The following is a 15683-nucleotide window of genomic DNA, read 5'->3' as shown; positions in this document are numbered from 1 at the left end:
ACACCATAAGTGCAATATCGACCCATTTGCACATGCATCACTTTGACTAAGTCAAAACTCGCCCAAAACACCCATAATCAAAATTAACTAATGATTATGTTCAAACACCCCCTTATGCTCAAGGTTCAACATCAAAACACTTACTTGCATCATTAGGACACAAAAATCCATTTTGACCCAAACTCAAGTCAATACCCATTTGCAAGTTTACACTTTTAATCACTTATAATCTTAATTAACTAGTGATTCCAACAACCAACATGATTAACAACTAATCATCTTCATTAACAAACCCAAACCAACCAACAATGGTTATTAACACCATTTACTTGCTCAAACATCCAATTAACAACTAATGGGTTTATTTCAAGAACACCCATTTCAAAACCCCAATTATGAACACTAAATCAAACTATGAAAACTAGGAGTTAGAGCTTACCAATACCACCACAACGTAGCCGTGAACAAGGTGAACAATTTTAACACTTGCAACTTCGTTTGATTCAAGCTCCTTCTTCCCCAAATGAAGCTTTCTCTCTCTAAGCTCTATTTCTCACTCTAGGGTTTGAGAGTGTGTGGAAGAGATGAAGATAAGATTGTGGACTTGAAAGAGTCCACCAATATGCCTTTGTGGCCTAAAACCGACCCTCAAGTGAAAAGACCATAATGCCCTTCATTAAACTCAAAACAGAAAAACTGGGGTTCTGTCGCAGGGACAGTGCGCGGCGCGCACCATCACCCCTGCGCGGCGCGCACGAAGGGCTGAACAAGTTCTGTCTTCAGTTTACTCACACAATTTTCCCCACACTTCATGCACTCTAATACACTTCTGTAAAATAAATAATCGGGTCTTACAACTCTCCCCCACTTAAATTGGATCGCGTCCTCGCGATATAAACCTCATCGCGAACGAAAACAACTCATTTTCCACAAGTCTTCGAGTTCTCACACAATCTCAGAACCTTTGAGGCCACCATGCATCCTATCGATCACACTTTACCACCATGCAACGTTCCAATTGCACAATTAACCTTCATGATTTCCTTGGCATACTCCAACTCACGACTTAGAGTTCTAACGCCCATCGCCAATACTCTAGAGAGTTCGTTCCCGAACGCACTCTATCCTAACACGCCCCTACATGAGACAGTCCAAACTAACACTCTACGTCTCTAGTTGGCTCTCAAAACGAGATAACTTACGGCAAATGGCTCAAACACGCCTACCAAACCAAAGAAGCATCGTACCCTCCGGGTACATACTCCCCCACTTAGGGTTTTAACCCTACCTTATCATCGTCAAGATGATAATACCTTGCGAAATTTCAACATTCCACAACATACATGACCGGTACCAACGTCGGTCATACTCAAAATTTTCCGCGGACTTACCACAAGATACTCGAACCTAGTCTTTCCGAATCGGCTAAACGTCAACGCCCGCTAGTCGTTGCAATAAACCATGATCGTACCTTCGGGTTTCCTCACCGGTACCCAAGTACAAAGTAATCACACCACCGGAGTGAAGCATTCCACTTGCAGGTATATGGAGGGAACCTGACGTAGTGTTATGCAACTCCCATTACTACCACCGAGTCTCATTCACTTGCCCCTTTCGGGGTCCATCCTCGGCGTTATATGACACTTGACTATTCGAAGTCACCCAAACCCAATGAACATTACGGCTCAACGCCACAACTCCCTAGCAATCAACTGCTAGTCGAGATCTACCTAGGACACAAAGCAGGCCTAGCAAACTTTCACTTACAATGGCGATGCTTGGTGCCACCAAGACTTATACCCTACCCGTACCGTCTCGACCGTTAACGCGGTCACTTACACACAAACAAAGATAGTCAACCACCATGACTATACTCGCACACATACAAAGTCAACGTGAACGCCTCTCGAACGGCATACCATTACTACGCTAAACCTTATGGAGCGCAATACAAGTAACCCTCTAATCAAATCACGGTTTCACCCGACTCGGTTAGGCCTCCAACTCGCCCGGTCAACCTACCTCGGCCAACCCTTAACAAGAATTAATTAACCCGACCCGGTTAGTCAAATACGCTAGGTCAACCCGCCTCGATCAGCACTTATCACCAAATTGATTAACCCGACTCGGTTAAGTCGAACTCACGTGGTCAACCCGACTTGGTCAACACTCCCAACAACTTATTGATTAACCCGACTTGGTTAGTCAAACTATCTCGGTCAACCCGACTTGGTTAATCCCCTAAAAACAATTTGATTAACCCGGCTCGGTTAGTCAAATACCCTTAGTCAACCCGCCCCGGTCAACGCCTAACAACAATTGATTAACCAGACTTGGTTAAGTCAAACACACTAGGTCAACCTGACTCGGTCAACACTTATCATTTAATTGATTAACCCGACCCGGTTAGTCAAACTCACTTGGTTAACCCGCCTCGGTCAACATCCAACATCCAATTGATTAACCCGACATGGCTAATCAAACTGCAATGGACTAACTCGACCTAGCTAGTCACTACAACACATGGATAAACTCAATCATTATCCAAAATCACCCGCATAAAGATAGTACTAAAATCGAATAGTACCTGAATCAAGCGTCGCTAGATTTTCGCGCTCCGTCACTATTCCACTCGGGACATTCCGACTTCCGGTGTCCCTCCTTCCGGCACTTAAAACATGTGACCTTACCCGACGAACAATCACGAGACTTATGCCCCGTTTGCCCACAATTATAACAAGCGAATTTAGAACCACCCGTGTCATTCATCTTTACGCTTCTGACACCTTCGGTAGTGCTTTTACTCTTCTTGTTCGAAAACGTCGCCGCTTCGAACTTCCGTTTACTAACATCGGACACACTTGGCTTTGACACCTCCGGTTCGAAACCCCGCGCCAACTCAAACAACTCTTCAAAAGACTTAGCCATTCCCCGACTAATCTTACCCTTCAACTCATCATTCATGGTACGGTAGAAATCTTTCATCAACTTGTGATCGTCACCAACATACTCCGGACAAAAACGAGTCTTTGCCAAGAAGGTAGACTTGAGAGTAACCAAGTCCTTCGAACCTTGTCGCAAATTGTGTAACTCGTCCCGGATTCTATCAAGGTCGGAAGAAGTTCGGTATTCATCAAAGAACTCCTTTTTAAACTCATCCCATGACAAGCTCATACATTGTTCCTCGCCATACAATTGAATCTTGTCATCCCACCATAACTTGGCTTCTTCACGTAACATACTAGAACCGTACCTCGTTTTCTTCTCGGGAGGACATTCACTAGTACAGAAAGCCCCCTCGATGTCTGAAACCCAACATGTACTCTTCAACGGATCCCTTACCCCATTAAACATAGGAGGTTGTGCATCCTTGAAGTTTTTGTAATGGAAGTCCCGCCTCCCATTTCCATCACTCCCTTCGCCTCGGGGATAAATATTTCTAGCATCAAGCGCTTCCTCGATTGCGACCTTCACCCTTTCATCAATTAGATTGGTTAATTGCCCATCAACCGATTCCCGAAAAACTTTTCTAACATCCTCGAGAAACTCCGCTTTTTGACGTTTAAAGATGGCCTCAACCTTAGCTGTGAACTCAACGTCTTCGTCTTGATCTTCGTTGGCTTGTTTGCTCCTTGTAGTCATTCTAAGAAATGAACTCGGTTAGGAACACAACATGAATAACTTACACACACCACCACGATCAATCGTTCACAAACATATAATATGCCACAGTTCGTACATCCCATGTAGTTCAACACTTGTTGTACATCACTTGCATGACTTGGCTTGCAACCGTAATAATGGTCACGAAGCATTATTACGCTCACACGCCATGCCGAGCTCATGAATACAACAACTATCTCGCAAGATATTCAACGCAAACAACACGATTAATAACAACATAATCAATACATAGCTAGTTCACCCATTCTCTAAGGCACTAACTAAATCCCGAACCGACCCGCAATCCTACAAGTCCCGCATAATAGCACACACAAAAGTCTAAGTCTAGGCGCCTATCTCAAGTCACCTAAATCCCTTAGACCATGCTCTGATACCACTTGTAACAACCCGCCTCCGATAACCGACCAAAAACAGTCCCCAAAAAAAAAAATTTAAACTGCTGCTCAGGTGTGGTGAGCGGCGCGCTCCACTGAAAGTGCGCGGCGCGCACAAGGCGTTCCAGGCTCTAATCAAACTGTTTTTAACTCGTAAAAAGATGGACCACTTCCTGACATTTTCAGACCGAACGCTTTTCACGGCAAACTTATATATGTAAAACTAACACGAATCAAACATAAAACGATGTTTTACAAGAGGGGCCCACACGACCCAAAATAAAAGTTTAATACAAGTTTAGAGTTTCTACCACCAAAAAGTTTAAGTTCCAAACTACACAATGAGCATGGCGTTTGGGATTAAACTACCCAACTATCGGTCAAACTCCAAGAGCTACTAAAGCCAAAAGCGTCCCCTAGCATCAAGCGGGATCTCTAGTCCGAACGAATGCCCTTACCCTTATCCACGCCGGAACCTATAAAATGGTAAACAACGAGAGGGTAAGCTAATGCTTAGTGAATGCAATACTTATACATATACATATGTAATTTACCTACACGCATCCACCTACAAAACCATTACATACAACGAACAAACGAGTTAGCATCAACAAACACACGACTAGCAACAACGTTAGTATATAATTCAACACGATAATATACTAAACATAAAAGGGCATAAACACGCTAACCGTTCACCGCTTACTACTACCGACTTGTAGCCGACCAAGATCATCGAGTCTCACTCGTACCATGTCACCGACTTGTGACTCGTCATATGGTGTCACCGACTTGTGAATCACCATGTAGCATCACCGACTTGTGAAGCCCTACCTAGTGTCACCGACTTGTGATCACTAAGAAATGTCACCGACTTGTGACTCATCATAAGGTGTCACCGACTTGTGAATCACCACTATTACTTATGGGTCACCGCCTCGTGAACGCCATGTGGCATCACCGACTTGTGAAGTACCACCAAGTGTCACCGACTTGTGAACACTATGGGGTGTCACCGACTAGTGCACCACCCGTCAATACATATGAGGTCACCGACTTGTAAACCTCCAAGAGGTGTCACCGACTCGTGAGACACCTAGCGAGATACTGCCGACCCGTAGTTCTCTTCACCCGAATACCAAATAAGCCACCAACTTGTGACATAACGCCCAACACTCACGATGTGGCGCCAAAGGCCCACATCGCGTACGAGTAAATAAACCACATACATACATGTATAAATATTCCACTCACCTTGATTTCAAGTAAGGCAACTTCCGCTTGAGCTCCTAATCGTCCGATGCAAATCACCTAAGTAATTTACAACCGAATAAGCTAAATACACTAGCTTATACACAAAACACCATAAGTGCAATATCGACCCATTTGCACATGCATCACTTTGACTAAGTCAAAACTCGCCCAAAACACCCATAATCAAAATTAACTAATGATTATGTTCAAACACCCCCTTATGCTCAAGGTTCAACATCAAAACACTTACTTGCATCATTAGGACACAAAAATCCATTTTGACCCAAACTCAAGTCAACACCCATTTGCAAGTTTACACTTCTAATCACTTATAATCTTAATTAACTAGTGATTCCAACAACCAACATGATTAACAACTAATCATCTTCATTAACAAACCCAAACCAACCAACAATGGTTATTAACACCAATTACTAGCTCAAACATCCAATTAACAACTAATGGGTTTATTTCAAGAACACCCATTTCAAAACCCCAATTATGAACACTAAATCAAACTATGAAAACTCGGAGTTAGAGCTTACCAATACCACCACAACGTAGCCGTGAACAAGGTGAACAACTTTAACACTTGCAACTTCGTTTGATTCAAGCTCCTTCTTCCCCAAATGAAGCTTTCTCTCTCTAAGCTCTATTTCTCACTCTAGGGTTTGAGAGTGTGTGGAAGAGATGAAGATAAGATTGTGGACTTGAAAGAGTCCACCAATCTGCCTTTGTGGCCTAAAACTGACCCTCAAGTGAAAAGACCATAATGCCCTTCATTAAACTCAAAAACAGAAAAACTGGGGTTCTGTCGCAGGGACAGTGCGCGGCGCGCACCATCACCCCTGCTCGGCGCGCACGAAGGGCTGAACAGGTTCTGTCTTCGGTTTACTCACACAATTTTCCCCACACTTCATGCACTCTAATACACTTCTGTAAAATAAATAATCGGGTCTTACATTTACTAAAAGTGATATTATGAATAAACGATAATTCTAATTATGATAACTTTAATATTTACGATACTTTTTAATATTATCTTTTAAAATAATAATTCTATTTAAAATGATAATAATAATGATATTTTATAATAACAATGTCATTTCTATTAAAATGATAATTTTTGTTAAAATGATAGTTTTAATACTAACGATACTTTTAATAATAATAGTAATGATAAAATAATAAGAATTATAATTTTATCTAAATCAATATCTTATAATATTTTAATTTCATCATGATACTCTTACTTATTATTTCCTAATCGTTTCGTTTAATAGTTTTTAATCGTCTTTTATATCGTGTTCATAATAATGATAATAATAGTAATCAAAATAATTAGGTGTTACAAATATTTGCTTTAATTACACTAATATTAATAATGATAGTTACTATAACATTATTAACGATAATACTAATAATTATCTTAATGATAATATAATAATAATAATAATAACAATAACAATAACCATTTTTAAATAATGATATATATATTAATAATGATAATAATAATAATACTAATAATAATAATAATAATAATTGGATAATAATAATAATAATACTAATTATAACTTTAACGATAATACTGATAGTAATAATAAAAAATAACAATTTTTAATGATAAATCCCTTTTATTGATAAAGATAATAATAATGATAAAAATAAGATAAAACTAGAACGACGATAAAAAATGACGATAGTAATAATAATCATTTTAACAATAATACTAAAATTCAGTTGACTATAATTTCTAATCTGTTCATCGAAACCATTCGACATCTAAAGGAAAAGTTTTTAATTTTTCTCTAGCTTTCCAACGACATGCATATCTTATACCTTATCTCAATCGCAGGTGTAACTAATTCAAAATTCAACATAACCTAACTAAGGGCAATATCAAAAGTACAAGCATGCATAATCTTAAATACTCGAGCACTAGTCAGGGATACACTATTGATATGTAAAAATTAATTTACGAGTACTCACGTATCAATATTGAGATTCAATATTGCAGGAAAGGTACATAGACGCAACGGAGATGATAAACACTAAATTGACCTCACGAGCATACCCAAGAACCATACCCATCACCTCCATAGCTATAACCCATAATTTCCTTAGCCCTATCTTACTCGATAACCAGTTTTGAAAACATTTGGGCAGAACCTCGTCGTAGTATTTTATGTATAATACTGATAATAATTACTCCTAATACTACTAATAATAATTATATGACTAATAATAATAATATTTATAATAATATAAATAATAATAATAATAAAAACATAGGGAGTAATATATCAGTGTGATGTGTGTGTGTGTGTACGAGTGAAGAACTCGTTCGATTTATAGATGAGCGCAACATTTTGACTCCATGCGATCGCATGGAGTCTCTTTGTTTAATTCATGCGATCGCATGAAATGGGGATCCAGCTCACAATTGACCAACCAAAGCCGCCGACACTCTATTATTATTATATATATATTAATTATAATTTATTATTTAATCTATATAATTAATTATATATTATATTATATTTACGCTCATGGTAAAAATATAATTTTTACTAAAATGACACGAACGTGGTCTCACGACCCATGTACCACTTTCGGTTTTTCGGGTGCACTTTCGTACGTTTAGAAAACTAGCCTTTTACGTTATGCGACGTGTACCTTTAATAATAGTTTGTTTTATTCAACAATAAATTACCTTGTAAAAATGTATCTTATAAAATTTGAGTGTTGTGGTCATTTGCTTCTATAAATTAGTGACTCGTTGTTTTCCAAGCTATATTATTCTAAATTGGGATGTTTTATGACTAAGTTATATATATATATATATATATATATATATATATATATATATATATATATATATATATATATATATATATATATATATATATATATATATATATATATATATATTAATTTAAAATTATAAATTTGTACCTAATAAATATATTTGAATTATTTTAACTAATGATATAATATTTAGCCTTTCAAAACCAAATAGATTTCAAAGTTCGTTTTAACTCGTTTTTAAATAATAGTAGTTATTTCACCAAATAATGTTTTTAATGTGAAAACTAAAGGGTTGCTTTATCTAGGGACACGAGTTAATCTAGTAAAGTATATTTTTGAAATTTAAACGAAAATGATTACTAACTTTTGACTAACTCTGTTAATGACACTTTTGTAAATCACTTTTATCAAATATTCCAGATATCGTTAAAACGGAAAGGTTTTCTAAATCAAAGTGGACCTCTTAACAGAGACTCGTAATCCTAATTCAATGTATCTGTTATGTCAATCATTTGATAACATCTTCTAATCCCATCGATAACTATTTGAATATATATATTTCGAAACAAATACGTTTATGTAAAGTATTATATGTCTAATACTTTGTTAATGTTTTCAAGTTATAATATATACATATATACATATATAATCATATCCGTTCCTATAATGGTTCGTGAATCTTTGGAATTTGGTCGAGGTTAAATTAATGTATGAACACAGTTTAAAATTCTTGAGATTCAACTTACAAACTTTGCTTACCGTGTTGGGAATATATAAAGATTTAAAGTTTAAATTTGGTTGGAAATTTTCGGGTTATCACAGTACCTACCCGTTAAAGAAATTTCGTCCCGAAATTTGAGTGGAAAGGTTGTGAATGATAATAAGTATGTTTTCATGATGCATACGGACTGAAAATTAGAGTTTTATCATCAGCGAATAATTTGGATAAATAATCCTTTTATATGAAGAGTACGAATGAAGCTAACATAGAAGAGTGAAATGAGTAAGTGTAGATTCATCTTATCATTTGACGTAGATATGATTGATTTCCAGATTTCAAGGGATTTGAAGAAAATCTTCGTAACAAGATTTGATTCTCCGGTAACTAAGGGAATTAGGATCCGCTTTAAATGCGATCGTCCATTTTAATTGTTCTATCGGAGATTTTCTTTTAAATTCACCTCCTTCATTTCCTTACAACTCACACCTTCTGTTGATGCATTTTATGCAAGTCCCTAGACATCTACCCACGTCCATTGCAGGTACAACAGTTTATAGGCCACCATGATCGCTTCGTTATTATTCTATCCGTGTTTGTATGTGGTTACAGGAACTGCAAGAACGAGATTTGGATGTCTGACTATGTTAGACTTAGTCAGACGTATGAGTGAAGCCTCACTAGTACGGCTGACAGGCTCATACGCACGATTGATGCTGAGCTAAGTCATAATTACAACCTAAATGTGAAGACATGAGTGAGTGATCACCCGTGCGGTTGATGAAGCCAACTCGTACATGTGATGGATGAATCGTATGGGTGAGTCAACAGCAGAGGTATATAAAGTCTTATGTTCTTCATTTTAGGTTAAGCCTCTCATTTGTTATACACACTCAGATCTGGTGAGCTCCTCCGATTCTCTCTCAACCCAAATCACCCAGGTGGTGAATAATAGCTCTAGGTGTTGATCTAATCATACTTGATTTAGTTGTGGTTTGACTAAATTAATCCCAAAAAGTTTAACCTATTCACTAGAGGGTTTGATTCACTTATTCCGTTATTGTGTGAGTTAAATTTGTTGATTTCTAAGTTCCTAGTCATGTTTCATCACCTTCTATTCTTTCCCCCTCAACTCATATTTTAAAGTATTCATCAATATGCTCCATCCAGTTCTGATTCTCGATATACTTCTAACTTTTATATCGATCATTCTTCTTTTTCATCTACCGCCAGAAGAATCTATTTACTTCTACTATACTCTTGGGTTTATAGTGTTTCTAGTTCTCCCGTGTCTTTATATTGCTATATGCATCGATATATATGGTTTATAATTTCTGGTTTGTCGTTGGGTTTTATATCTTCCCTTATATTTCAAAGTCTCTGCTTCTGTATTCTATAATCATTGTCATCCACAATTAATGCTCTCTTTTATTTGCTGGAATTTATACCCCAATTTCTATTTCAGAGTTTTGTCCTTTCGTTTCTTCTTCTTGCGATTAAGCACCGCTTGTAATGGTCCAGAATTCGCAGATATGAATTTTGGAATGAACATTGTTAATGTTCTAGGAAGAAAATTGTGATGGCACGATCTTGACTTGTCAAATTACCAGAATACCTTGGAAAAGGCCGAATCATCAAGAAATATTTTTTTTTTATATTTTAGAGGTTAAATAGAATACAAGAGTCGTATAACATGGCGCATGATGATGTTATGATCTGTGAATCATCACGTTCCATTTAGAAACTCAGCATGACTTACTGTAATATAATCACGTTGATCAAGTGTCATTATATTATACTAATTCATGCTTCAGTTCCCAACACTATTTCAAAATATTCTTATTTTAAACTCGAAGGTTTCAGAATTTAGAAACTAAAATAGTTTCTTTTATGATGCAACACAGATAACGCGAGGAGATAAATGATTTCAGATAAGAATAATTATGGAAATATCTTCAGAAATATGGAGGATATTTATAATGAAAGATACGATGATATCTTAGAATTTCTAATATTAGAGGATGATGAAGGATATTGTCCGCAGGTGTTTAGAGTCAGGAGCAAGGTATTCGATAATGACTTCAGCAGATACTGAATCATTTGGATCCTTTAAAGGCAGGTTTAGCCTTTGTGATTTATCCACAGCCTCCTTCATGCTTTGCTCAATCCGTTTTCCAGTTCCAACTCTTTTCTTTTTCTGAGCTCTGCCAACATGCTACTCTTTATTATCAAACTTTTTACTGTTAAGGTCGTTTTATAGTTTTTTTGCTGCTTCATCAACAGTTTAGGGTGTTTTTCAGAAACTTCACATTCAAGTATGTAAGTCCAGGAGATAGACGTTATATATACACATATATCTGTTGGCGTGGACATGCTGCGAGATTTCAAAATACTGATTGTTAATTCCCGATGATTCGTATGGCAATTCTCATTACAAGATGCGAATGAGTAAATGATGGGGTTTTGATAAATATAATGATTTTTCGAAAAATCTCAGATCATTACGGTTGCTGATAAGTTTACAGTTAATGTGGTGAAACATGAAAGGTTCTCCGGTAACAAAAGGGTAATCATATATATCGAGATTATGATAAGACTACTCCGAATGAAAAATCGAAGTTGTCTTGATGGAGCTGTGATAGAATTTGCTACTTTGAAAAGGAATTGCAAAGCTATTTTTTTTTTTTGCTAATAAATGCCAAAGGATTTGACACAGGTATGTGTTGAATTATGACTTTGATTTCGAGAGCTTTTTAAGTACATAACTGTGGGTAATATGTGGTTGAATCATCATCTCGATTGCTCATTATTTGAAGTGTCTTAAGGAATTTTCGAAGGGTTTGAACACAGATTGTACTCATTAATATACTTTTGATGTTCTAACACAGTTTTGAAGTCAAAGTATATCTTTGAAAAATGTAGGAGTCTAAAGTGATGGTACCGGTTATATCTCGAATTGAATTCTGAGGTTTCAAAATCAGAATATGTAATTGGGTTTGAATGAGTATGGTTGTTTTGATTTCTATAAAGGAATGTATATTATCGTGAAAGTAGGAAGTATAATTGATAATTTACTTAATCAGATTCGTAGAATGTAACATATTAATTGTGAATATATATATATATATATATATATATATATATATATATATATATATATATATATATATATATATATATATATATCGGGTATTACCTACCCGTTAAAAATTTTTTACAATTAATATTTTATATATAAGAATTTTATTACAATCTTTATGAAAATATATATGTATATATTCTCCTCAGATGTAACATAGATTTTAATGAGTTAATACTAAATTAAACTCATTCGATTTACGGTTGGAACTAGAATTGAATAATCCCTTGAAGGCTTTAGAGATTACATAAGTATTTCTTCAATACTATTGAAATTATGAATCAATACTTCGTTATTTGTTGAGGCGTGATGTTGGTTTTCGTTAAATTCTTGTGAACTTCGCAAAGTACGAATGATGTTATCTTGAAAAGTTTTGGGTACATCGATGATGAAAGTGTAAAATCAAATATATACTTGATTTATTGTGAATTTGGAATTTATTGAATTGAGACAGAGATTGTAGTTAACGCTGGTTAAGTTGCGGGCGAAAGACATACATTATTGCATATTTGTAATATGAATTAACCGAGTAGTTAAGATTCACACACAATAGCTTAGTACGGAAAGATTTATTTTTATTTCAAAATATATATATATATATATAAAATATACATATAATTTTTTCAGAGGGAATGAGTTAATTCTTCATAACTCGTTGATACAATATACACGTTATTGATTCGTAATGATGTCCACAGTTATTCTTGAACTGACGGAGTTTGTGATGTTATAGGCGTTGTTGATTCTGATGTCGACTGTACTGATGATGCTGTTGATTCTGATGTTGACTGTACTGACGATGCTGTTGACGCTGACGGTACTGTTGATGCTGTTAGTAAAACAAGTTTAGCTTGTTAATCACACACCATTTTTGTCAGGGTTTCTACTCTTCCTTCTATCATTTTTGTTCGCTTAACTGATTTATGGTTAGGGCTAGATTAGATAATCTCTAAGACTTTAGAGATTATATAATCACCGCGGAATGTTTATCCTATGAAGTTATGAATTAATACTTCGTCAGTTATTGTTGTTGGTTGATATGCCCGAATCGGACGGTTTATTTATGCAGTGTCGTTAGGCACAAAACGTCAACTCAGGATACCAACGGGAGAAGTCTATTATTTAATTTATATGTGCTGGGCCTAAACCTATTATTCCTTCCTATGGGTTAGCAAGGGTAAATATGACCTAGGGTCATTCCTTGAGCGGTCGAATTTGAAACGGAGCTTATCTAGATAATTTAGTAATTAAGATTGGGTTTATACACAATTCAGTATCCAAGACTAGTGGCCAGGTACACCTTGTGTGGAGAGTGAAATGTCTCGTTCATATTGATTATAAACGTTCCATATTAATTGATTTCGTTGCGAGGTTTTGACCTCTATATGAGACGTTTTTCAAAGACTGCATTCATTTTTAAAACAACCATAACCTTTATTTTATCTATAAAGGTTTAAAAAGCATTACGTAGATTATCAAATAATGATAATCTAAAATATATTGTTTACACACGACCATTACATAATGGTTTACAATAAGAATATATTACATCAAAAATAAGTTTCTTGAATGCAGTTTTTACATTATATCATACAAGCATGGACTCCAAATCTTGTCCTTATTTTAGTATGCAACAGCGGAAGCTCTTAATAATCACCTGAGAATAAACATGCTTAAAACGTCAACAAAAATGTTGGTGAGTTATAGGTTTAACCTATATAGTATCAAATCATAATAATAGACCACACGATTTCATATTTCAATATACATCCCATACATAGAGATAAAATTCATTCATATGGTGAACACCTGGTAACCGACATTAACAAGATGCATATAAGAATATCTCCTATCATTCCGGGAAATCCTTCGAACATGATAAAAACGAATTCGAAGTACTAAAGTATCCGATACTTTGGATGGGGTTCGTTAGGCCCAATAGATCTATCTTTAGGATTCGCGTCAATTAGTAGATCGGTTTACTAATTCTTAGGCTACCAAACAAAAAGGGGCATATTCGGCTTCGATCATTCACTCATATAATGTAGTTTCATTTACTTGTGTCTATTTCGTAAAACATTTATAAAACTGCATGTATTCTCATCCCAAGATATTAGATTTTAAAAGTGGGACTATAACTCACTTTCACGGATTTTTACTTCGTCGGGAAGTAAGACTTGGCCACTGGTCGATTCACGAACCTATAACAAATATGTACATATATATCAAAGTATGTTCAAAATATATTTACAACACTTTTAATACATTTTGATGTTTTAAGTTTATTAAGTCAGCTGTCCTCGTTAGTAACCTACAACTAGTTGTCCATAGTTAAATGTACAGAAATAAATTGATATATATTATCTTGAATCAATCCACAACCCAGTGTATACACGTCTCAAGCTAGATCACAACTCAAAGTATATATATTTTTGGAATCAACCTCAACCCTGTATAGCTAACTCCAACATTACTGCATATAGAGTGTCTATGGTTGTTCCAAATAACATATATACATGGGTCGATATGATATGTCAAAACATTTATATATGTGTCTATGGTATCCCAAGATTACATAATATATTAGAATACATGTATAATACAATATGAGTTAGCTAGGATATGATTAATATAGATTTGTTACCAATTTTCACGTAGTTACAACAAGCAAAAAATATCCAATCTTGTTTTACCCATAACTTCTTCGTTTTAAATCCGTTTTGAGTGAATCCAATTGCTATGGTTTCATATTGAACTTAAGTTTATGAATCTGTACAGAAAAAGTATAAGTTTATAGTCGTAAATACAGGTTACAAGTCGTTTTTGTAAAGGTAGTCATTTCAGTCGAAAGAACGACGTCTAGATGACCATTTTGGAAAACATACTTCCACTTTGAATTTAACCCTGATTTTTGGATATAGTTTCATGTTCATAAGAAAAATTATTTTACCATAAGAACAACTTTTAAATCAAAGTTTATCATAGTTTTTAATTAACTAACCCAAAACAGCCCGCGGTGTTACTACGACGGCGTATATCCGGTTTTACGGTGTTTTTCGTGTTTTACGGTTTTAAATCATTAAGTTAGCATATCATATAGATATAGAACATGTGTTTAGTTGATTTTAAAAGTCAAGTTAGAAGGATTAACTTTTGTTTGCGAACAAGTTTAGAATTAACTAAACTATGTTCTAGTGATTACATGTTCAAATCTTCGAATAAGATAGTTTTATATGTATGAATCGAATGATGTTATGAACATCATTACTACCTCAAGTTTAGTAGGTAAACCTACTGGAAGTGACAAGAAATGATCAAGCTTCGAAGGAACTTGGATGGCTTGAAAGTTCTTGAAGTAGAATCATGACACGAAAAAAAGTTCAAGTAAGATTATCACTCGAATTAAGATAGTTATAGTTATAGGAATTGAATTAAAGTTTGTATATGAGTATTACCTTGATTTAGAACGATATCTTACTGTAAACAACAAGGATTTTTTGAGGTTGGATGATCACTTTACAAGATTGGAAGTGAGCTAGTAAACTTGGAAGTATTCTTGATTTTATGAAACTAGAACTTGTAGAATTTATGAAGAACACTTAGAACTTGAAGATGGAACTTGAGAGAGATCAATTAGATGAATAAAATTGAAGAATGAAAGTGTTTTTAGGTATTTTTGGTCGTTGGTATATGGATTAGATATAAA

Source organism: Rutidosis leptorrhynchoides, chromosome 1 (genome assembly GCF_046630445.1).
Source record: "Rutidosis leptorrhynchoides isolate AG116_Rl617_1_P2 chromosome 1, CSIRO_AGI_Rlap_v1, whole genome shotgun sequence".
Taxonomy (NCBI): domain Eukaryota; kingdom Viridiplantae; phylum Streptophyta; class Magnoliopsida; order Asterales; family Asteraceae; genus Rutidosis; species Rutidosis leptorrhynchoides.
The sequence above is the reverse complement of the archived record's forward strand: the minus strand, read 5'-3'. Positions refer to the sequence as shown.